This window comes from Perca flavescens, chromosome 17 (genome assembly GCF_004354835.1).
Source record: "Perca flavescens isolate YP-PL-M2 chromosome 17, PFLA_1.0, whole genome shotgun sequence".
NCBI classification, from domain to species: domain Eukaryota; kingdom Metazoa; phylum Chordata; class Actinopteri; order Perciformes; family Percidae; genus Perca; species Perca flavescens.
Genome location: NC_041347.1, coordinates 17,435,208 through 17,445,478, shown reverse-complemented (window position 1 = coordinate 17,445,478; position 10,271 = coordinate 17,435,208).

Below are 10,271 nucleotides of genomic sequence, written 5' to 3'. Positions count from 1 at the left end.
TTCTTAAAACGGCAAACAGGACATTTCTGTGGGAGACCATGCTGTATTTTACATAGTCTGTGGTTGCCCCTCACTGGTATTTTCTAAGCTCAGCCCCGACTGCGTAGGCTCCGAGATATTTGACATTTCTGATTAGTTTGGAAGCAGATTTCCAGGGAAGCACTGAACCCTTCAAAAACAGACACGATTATGTGAGAACAGTCACCGCAAAGAGGGATATTGGCCACCATGGTCTCCATCACTAAGTCATGCCAGTAAATCTAATGTTACAGCCCTTCAGCAAATACCACCAGAGTGCATCACTTGAGAAGCAGCCCAAACATAGTCAACAACCAAACTAGCATTGAGAAATAACACTTTCCTTACTTATTGTCTTCTGTTTCTCCATTAAATCATTGTCATGTCTGGCCAACAGACAGTGAAGTATCAGAAGCGGGGGCACAGGTCCTAACCACTCCACTTGCACAGCTCTGTTAAGGGTAAAGGGATTCATGAAAACCTTCAGAGCCATGCCACACTTTCCACTGCTCAGACTCCTTCCATTTACTCATTACAATGCTATGAAGACTATCCCAAGGCATGGCTGCAGCCTCCAGCCCCAGTCCAGGCCCCCAGGCATATCACAGAGTGCTGTAATAATGTCAGACCTGCAACTTTTTTGTTTCCTTATTTCCTGCACACAGCATGACCACCAGTCCTTTTTCATTACAGGTGTGTGAACCAATGCCTGAGTAAGCAAGAGTGTGGCAAAGTCAGTGTTCAAATGGCTTAGACCTGGTATAGATTTACCTTAATACACTACATACCTCGAAGCGGGCAGTTAGTTCATAAATGTAGCCTGGCTCTCTTTAGGTGACGTTGCTCACAGTTCATTCCCATTGTAGCCCTAATGATGAGGTAACACACATGTTTTCAGGTGTGTCCTTGCTGTGTGAACTAAAGCCCCCTAAAACGCTGCGGTCAGGATTTTTAAGGTTTCACTTGTACAAACAATGGTTTCGTTTAGTTGGTGTAAAGTGCTCTGACAATAAACTCAGCTACTGATATGCCTATTTACAAGAAGCCCTGCAGTCTATATCTGGGATAATTAGCAATGTTATCAGACATAGCTCAAGGCGCCTGGTCTGGAGATTAGCCGCACGTTGAAGGTAATGTCTGTTTCCTGTCTGATTCACATCATTAACCTCTGATCTCTATCTCAGTAGGCTACACTGCACTAATACTGTACACAACTCTCTTCTGAATGACACAAATACCTACTGTGGCTGCCCAAACGATGAGATGTTAATCCCACCAATCAAAAAAGCAGCGTAAAGAGATGTTTTTTTTTACGCCTATGATAATGACACTTTTAATTCTTTAATCTTTTATTTCTGACAGCAAAATGAGTTTCTAGGAATGCCGCAATGGCTAAGCCACCTTTAGAGCAGACAGCTTTTTCTGGTTAAAACCCTCAGGGCTTCAGGCTCCACAGTTTGGTACTCTGAGGGTAAGTAATATACAACTTCTAATGAATACATGAAAACACGATTATGGACACAGGCGCACACATGACTACATGCAAACACTATCAATTGCCTCTTTCTTGTCCTAAAGATTTCAAAACCTCTGCCTCCATAGTTAGTTGACAACAGCGGTTGACACAGTGGATCATAAATTAGACGGGATGATCTGAAGTTCTGACATCTTGGTTTTAGAGGTTTCTCTGAGGGGAAATACCATTTAAGGATTTATGTGAAAGTCTCTCCTTCATGGACCCCCTTCACACTTAGCGTTCTCTGTTACCACTTTCTTTCTCCTTCTCTTTGTCTATCTTTGCACTTTTCTGGTAAACTAACTCTGGTATTAGTCGACTTTTTCCTCTCTCTAGCTAAACTAAGGCAGATTTTTTCTTCAAAATACTCGTGAGTAAAGTGAATAAATGTTAATTCAGAAAGGTACACTGCATGAAGTGGGAAAACAGTATTTTTTAAAATACTGGCATTTCTGCAGGATATAGCATACAACTGCTGGTGAATGTAGAATACTTAAGAGAGATAATTTTGAGAGACGATATTGGATGATATTTTGAATGATTTTAAAGCGTTTTTGCATTTCAAAAGCAAAGATAATTACCTCAAAGTGCTGGATAGAAATCTCTCAACTTGTAAATTACACTTTATCCTCAGTAGTCCAAGTTGTACTGTTACTGCTTTCACAGCTTCTCACCCCTATTTCATTCCTCTGTCTCTTCAGTCCATCTCTGATTATATTGTACGTTTACACATTTAGAGATCATTATACAGTCAAGCTAAGAACACATTTTATCAATGTCTTAAAAGTGTAGAATCATATCCAGTGAAAAAGGCTTGATCTCAGCTCCATGTGTGCCTGATTTGATTTCATACTGACAAATAACTGCTGATCCTGAAAAGAGGCGCCTGTATGGTGCTTGTATATGTATCAGCGTTAAGTGCATTTATTTTAGTGTGTGTATCTAAAACAGTGTTTGTTTTCTTGATTCCTTGACTCGATTGCATGATAAGAAAATGTTTATTCCTGCCAAATGCTCTTAATTTCATTCTTCCATTAAAAGAGGGAGAAAAAGACAGAAAGACAGAAGGGGAATGTGTCTGATTACTTACTCATTAAGAGAGTTAATGAGGTGTGTGAGGGCTGTTAAAAGAATGGCAGTGTGCTGCCACTAACTGCTAACTACTTTCTTCCTCCCTGCACAGTTAAACCCACAAGTAGACACACACATAAACAACCACACACATAAACTGTGGGCTTTCAGAATGAAGTGGCTGAACCTGGAAATATATCAACAAATGGAGCATAAGGAGCAATACATTCAAATAAACAAACCAAACATGCACAAATTGTTTGTGTCTGTCCACATCCACATTTTGTCTTAATCTGTGTCAGAGCAATGGCTCATATTAGTACTCTTTTATGGTACAGTAAGCAGCAGTGCTCCTGAAATTAAAATGTGCTAAGGAAAGAGAAAATGCTGAACAGTTTAGACTTGAGACTTGGAGTCGAGTCAGACTTGAAATGAACAAGTTTATAGGTTTTGACTGGGACTCTCAAAAGACTTGATTTGACTTAAGACTTTGGCTTTATAAAATCCCAGAACAATAAAATAAATAAATAAAGAAGATAGCAACAGACAGGCTTGGCATACTCATGAACCTTGAATATTTAATTAATTAGACAAAATTAGGCCTCATCTATGTAAAAAAAAAACATTGTTTTAACCCACATTTGAAAGCAAAATGTTCAAATTTCATGTCATTAAAAAAACTGGAGTTACCTTTTAACACATGTGACTTGACTTGACTATAATCTCAACTCAAGACTGCTCAATGATGTGATACCAGTAGGTAGGAGCAGGTAAGGAAGTGGTTAGTTAATGATCAGACCTAGAGTAGAAATGGAGCCATTAGCCCTGTCACTGGAGGAGCTACAGCTGATGCAGCCAATCGAGGGGAGGTTGCAACAACCCATAAGAAAGCATGGCAGAAAAAAGGAGTCAGGACCTAGATGTTATTCCTTGATTAAGGCCATGTCTGAGCTTTAAAAACGTCTTGAGTCATAAAGGCCCACTCGAAAGGGAAAAAAAACTAGCTATGTTAACAGGCTGCATTTACGTGTAGACCTATCTTTGGTCGAGGTGCACAGAACAGTAGAAGACAAGGAACTCGCAGTGTCAGGCAAATGAAAAAAGAGGGAAGGTGTTAAGAGTGGGGGATAACATAAAGAGAATGAGGTGAGAAGGAGTATGGATTGAGGCTGCAGGGCTTTTGGGTGCTTGCCAAAACACAGGCATGTATGTGTGTGTGTGTGTGTGTGTGTGTGTGTGTGTGTGTGTGTGGCCCGGAGAGAGTGACTGAGTGTTTCTGTGTGCGGTCAAGAGTATCTGCGCCTTCCTTCTCACCCTCATGCCCCCCCCCCCCCTCATCCTTCTCTCTCCACACCTTCACATTATGCTTTCTTTCTCGCTCAAATAAATGATAAACATGACTCCTAGCTGTGTCTCCCTTCACTTTCTTTCTCTCCTTTCTACCCTGAATGATTTGTACCTCCATGCAGCAATCTGGACAAGGGAGCCAGACACCACCACCACCACCACCACCATCATCATCATCATCATGATTACCGTTATCATCCAAAGGTCAAAATACAGTCTTAAAAATAAAATCCTTAATTCATGTTCACACAAATTATCATGCACAGAGGCACAGATATAGGACATGCAGAGTGTGTAAGGTGTTTCTCTAGTCCCTTTGTGGCAGAGATGAGAGCTGGATGGAGCTCAGTGGGAGGAGGACTTGATAAGCGGGGAAGGAGAAACTGCTGCTTTTATAAAGAGAGGAATAAACAGGCTGCTTTAGGAATACTCTTACACAAACACCCAAGAGAGAATGTCTCTCTGTATCCCTTCTAGGCCTAAATATAGGCTCTACAAAGAATCCTAATGAAAAACAAACACTGCACTAATACCAAATGCAGCATAATTCAATAGCATCTTTTTCTCTGTAGATGGTTTTTTCTTTTGAAAGCTAATGTCAACACAAGTGCACAAAAACTAGTACAAACAGCCAGGGAAAATGAATGAGTAGCTGCATGTCACTCAAATATAGTCTCTCTTTCCTCTGCTGAGTCGCTTTCTCTATTTATTCATATGCACTTCAGGAAATAAGTCATAGAGCAGCATTATCTCATTTCCAACGGGCCCCACGGACTGTCACAGCAGAGCCCTCATTTATATATTTAACCCTCTAATGTTTTACCCTTCTATATGTGCTGAAAGAGGAAAAAGGAGGCCATGTGGACGCATATGGAGAGGGTTTGTGATTTATTCTGATGTTGAAAAATACAGCTAGCATAACACCCTCTGTCTCTCTTCCTTTTCTCTCGCTCTCATACAAACACACACACACACACACACACACACACACACACACACACACACACACACACACACACACACACACACACACACACACACACACACACACACACATTCATTATAGACATATCCACACTGTCTCTTTTCTATGGGACCTAAAGGGGATTTCATGGATGGACTCCACTCTAATCATCTACAGCTCACCAACCAATGAGAAACACACAGCGCTCCCAGACTGGAACACTCAACAACCACCAAGAGAAAACACAATGTCAGTGGAACTTATCAAGCCCACATGAGGGCTGACACACACACACACACACACACACACACACACACACACACACACACACACACACACACACACACACACAGAATCAAGACATAGCTAGTTTAACTGTTGCCTACATCTCTTCTTTCACTGTAAGTGATTCATGATGTCTATGTGTGTTTGTAGGCTTAAAAATCCCATATGAGCGCAAGCATTTCGGCTGTGTGCTTTGCTGCCACCCGTGAAGCAAATGAAAGAGTTAACATGGGGAAAAAAAATGGAGAAAATCTATCCTTTCTCCCAGCTCTCGATTCACCCTAATTTCCCCCTACCATTATGTCTACTTGTGTTTCTGAGTGTGTCCAAGCCTTTCACTGGCAGTCAAGCTGAGTGATGGAGTAGGGCTGAGCGGCATCGATCATGACAAACGCTTACAGGCGCTTCATCAACTGACGGCGGGGTGTACCATAGCGCCGATTTGCACAGGGACACAGCCAAGCCCCGTCCATCCATCATGCTGTCTACCTGCTGGACAATAGAATAAAAGTGTGAGAAGAACAGAGAGGAAAAGAGGGAGGGTGAGGGCAAACATACCTCTCAACAGGTCCATTATCACTGCCATTACCTATCCCTACATTAGCCAGCGGGCACACAGCAAGCCAGAAATAATGATCTCCATCTCTGAGAATAGCCTGGAAATCATTTTGCTGGATTGGACTGATGTTTTACACTGAGTCGGGACAGGAGTAAAAGGGAAGGAGACAGCCATTTAGAAAGACAACAAAGCCAATATGTGTGGCTGCTCACACTCTAGCACACACATACACACTGTGTGGTCTTACTAAAGTAGTTAAAGATGCCTCTTTGTGAACGGCTGGCTACCTAGAAAGTGGAAAACTGATCCTGAAGATCGGATGGCAGTTTTTCCTGGAAGAGCTGGTCTGAGGTCAGTGTTATTGAGCCGCTGGGATGACAGATCCACCACACCTAACCACAGGCGGCTGATACCAGATCACAGGACTGTCACAAAGACACACATAGTCAGGAGCTATTTCAATCAACATGTAAACTGAACACACTTCAAGACACTTAACTGAGTCCATGCAGTTCGTAGAGGTGCAGAGTTGCATTGAGAAACAGAGGGAAAAAGAGAGTAAAAAAACAAAAAACATGAAACATAGGGAGATTTGATGAGTGCTGACCAAAATGCACCCCTGCATCGATCATCCTCTTGTTTCCTCTGCCTTCCTCTCTCTGAGGAACTCGTATACGGCCTCTTATATTCTCTAGACTCACTGTAATCTAGAGTGAAACCTCCCGGTCATTACTTCAAGCTGTTACAGTCGCTGTCACACATGGAAAGTATCAGTGGAGAGGAAAGGAGAGGAGAGGAGAGGAGAGGAGAGGAGAGGAGAGGAGAGGAGAGGAGAGGAGAGGAGAGGAGAGGAGAGGAGAAGAGAGGAGAGGAGAGGAGAGGAGAGAGAAGCCAGAGGGAAGGTGAGCAGAGTAGCTACCTTTCTATCATGCCTGCTCTCTGTCCAAATCCCTCTGAAAGCTAAACGCAAAAACAGCCCAAAGGTACCTGCCTAGAAATACACAGTCAAGGACATCTACTCTAAATACAGGGAACTCATTGGAAGGAAAACATGTCTGATTTCCCTTTAACTCATCTTGTTACAGTTGGATATACAATTACTTCTCTACATTTTTAGCAGTTTCTCTGTAGTTTTCCTTTTACATTTTCTGGATGTGCATTGGCATGAATACACAGTACAGAGTACATACAGTATATGCATCATTTTGCTGTGGGTAAAATAAGGTCACATTGCACTGAGTGGGATATTTAGTTGTCCCACAGCACAGAAAAGAGAGGTCAAGGGATGGAGAAATAAAGGCTGCAGGCCCTTCCCTCTGTTAAACATTCTGCCTCCTGCTCACCATGATGTATGAGGCAGGTGCATTGTGGCTGACGTCAAGACAACAATTCATCCCGGGCATGTATCACCTTATCTTAAACAGGACACACTCACATGCACACAAACACATCCTCCGAGGCATGCTCGCACATACATATAGTGCTTTCGCTCCCACACACACACACACACACACACACACACACACACACACACACACACACACACACGTTATCTTAATGCAGCAAGACAGCAATGTAATCAGCAGTAATTCAGGCATCTCGTCCCCGTATCTCTGCACTCAGTGCTACGCAAATTGCACAAAATAGGTGAGTACTGGTTAGCTGGAGACAAAAGCAGCTGCTGTACACATAACTTTGTGACAAACAGAAGGTTGAATTAGACTTCTCTGTCACTGTAGCCTATACAAAAGCCTTGCCATAGTTTCTTTTGGTGTAGGAATTGATTCCCAGCCAAGCGTCGACCTGTTGACAGCACTACCGCAACACTGTCTGAATATGTCATACACTATCAGGCTATATTGTGCTTTATTTATACTGCCTGAAGAAACTTTTCACATTCTTTAATTTACTTGGGGATATAGAATGTGATAGGAAAGTTTTCCTTGATACTATTGCCTTGTAATCATCAATAGCAACGTTATCATGTTTCCATTTTTTAAGTGACTTTGGGGACCCCACTAACTATTTTCATTATCAATGAATCATTAATTAACTAATTACAAAACATGTCATTTAACATGTTTCACAGCTTAAGCTGACATTTTCAAACTGCTTGTTTTGTTTGGAAATTAACATTGCTACATATTTTTCAGCTAGGAACATGTACAGTGGATAGAAAAAAACCTGGATGATAATTAAAGATAGAATAAAAGATTTTTTTATTTATCCTGTGTGCTCAGGAGTATTTAGGTAACTTTGTGTGTGTGTGTGTGTGTGTGTGTGTGTGTGTGTGTGTGTGTGTGTGTGTGTGTGTGTGTGTGTGTGTGTGTGTGTGTGTGTGCAGGCAACGTTTCCTTCCTGTGAGGCTGTGACAGGTGTGTTTACATATCAGGGGTCAGTAAAGACATTCATGAAGCGATGAATAAATAACTACAAGGTCTCTGAGACTATGGAAATCTTCTCATGAATATTAAATGAGGCTGTCAGGAAGGCAAACGGCTATACTCACTCTGGTGTCAGTGGTTATAGACCAACCACACACAAACTTTAAAACTGTTTTGTTATTCCAATATTTGACTTCGGCCTCCAAATGAGGAGCCCAGAACTGTAGGATTGAATGAATCCATTTGTATTCTTTTTTAAATGGTTAATTTTTATGTTTAATGCTGTCTTTCTTGTTGATGTTTATCTTAAATTATATCAGTATGCTTAGAATAAATGTGTCTTTTTCAATGATTAATTTTTGGTTGCAATAATGTACACATGTGGTCTGTTTTCTTTCAGGTCATTTTATTTAATCAATGCAACTTTTTGTTTTGATGCCCTATGGTACTGATGCTGACTTTTGTGTGGGCTATAGCAGCTACAGCTTCATTGAGAAAACTGGGACTTTAAGTCAAAAACAATGTAGTAAAAGTGAATCAAAGCCTCTGGGCTTTCATTTTCTGCGACTTTTTCTCTTTCTATCAGCGCCTAATTAACTTCACTGCATAAAGAAAGTGATTCCACCACAGCCCAATACTTTATAGATTCAATTTCACTCATGCAGCAAGTCAACTCTAGTCAGTGTATGCATGTGTGTATTCGCGGGCGTGTGTGTATGTGTGCATCCTAATATCGGGATGGGTTCTCAGTCCAAACTAGAGGTGCAAGGTCAGAAATTGCAGAGGTGCTGGTTGCTAGGAGACAAAATGTACCCAGCTGGAATTGTAACTAAGCCTTGAGGGTAGTGTGTGTGTGTGTGTGTGTGTGTGTGTGTGTGTGTGTGTGTGTGTGTGTGTGTGTGTGTGTGTGTGTGTGTGTGTGTGTGTGTGTGTGTGTGTGTTTGCAAGCATGCATACATTTGTATATGTATGTTCTGTTTGTGAGAGCAAGACTGAGGCTGGCAGAGGAAGGAGAGGACAATGGAGTTGGTCCCAGCTGTGCTGCAGTGGGTGGGAGTCGTCCTGAGAAAAAGAGCTTAACAATGGACATCAGCGACTGCTCTGGAATACCCTTATCCTCCCACACTGACAACTAACATACAATGTAGATAGGGGAATGAATGAAGCAAACCAACAACAATTTCAGCTCGTGGATATAGATGATCTCCTACAATGACCAACAAGACGTTCACAATTATTCCTCATAGTATTATGGTAGACCTCAATGTGAACAATTTACGTTGGAACTATTTCTTTGGTGAAAGTAGTTCCAATAAAAATTCTTCACAGAGAGGTCTGTGGATTATCCAGCATGACCGCAACACTGTTTTTGGAAAGACACGTTGCTCTTATGTAGTTTTTCAGTGCTTTGACCTCCTTTGAATTTGACAGATATCCAAAAAAAACAGCAAAAACCAAAACTACCTACATGGTTTGATGCCATAAAGGAAATTAAATTATTGAAATTATTTTGTGATTTGATTCAACTGTCCCTTTAAAACAAAAACATTCACCAAATGGTTAACAGAAGGTCTACCTGACTCTTTTATTGATTTGGCATGGGATATTACCCTCTTGCATTCCTTAACCCTTGTGTTGTCTTCCCGTGAACCTTCAAAAAAAACATTTTTTTTGACGTTTTTGATGCCTTTTTTCACTTTTTTTTTGTTACTTTTTCCAACGTTTTAAATTATAAAATTTTTCTTCTACACATTTTCATCGCTTAAGCGGGTCAATTTGACCCAAAGTCAACACAACAACATAACATATTTTAGAAGCTTGAGGCCTTGAGGTGTTTTCATTAATGAGTAACCAGCCTGGAGCAGCAGATGTGATCTGCAATGATCAGGAGATGAACATGAGGCCTGAGAAGACTGAGCTTTCAGGGTTAATGAAGCCTTGCAGAGGTGCAGCCGTAGGCATGGATTATTAACACCAGGGCCAAGCACTCACACAAACATGCAGGCAAACAGACAGACAGACAGACAGACACACACACACACACACACACACACACACACACACACACACACACACACACACACACAAGTATCTCCTTGCTTATCTAACTGTACTCCAAGTTGAATC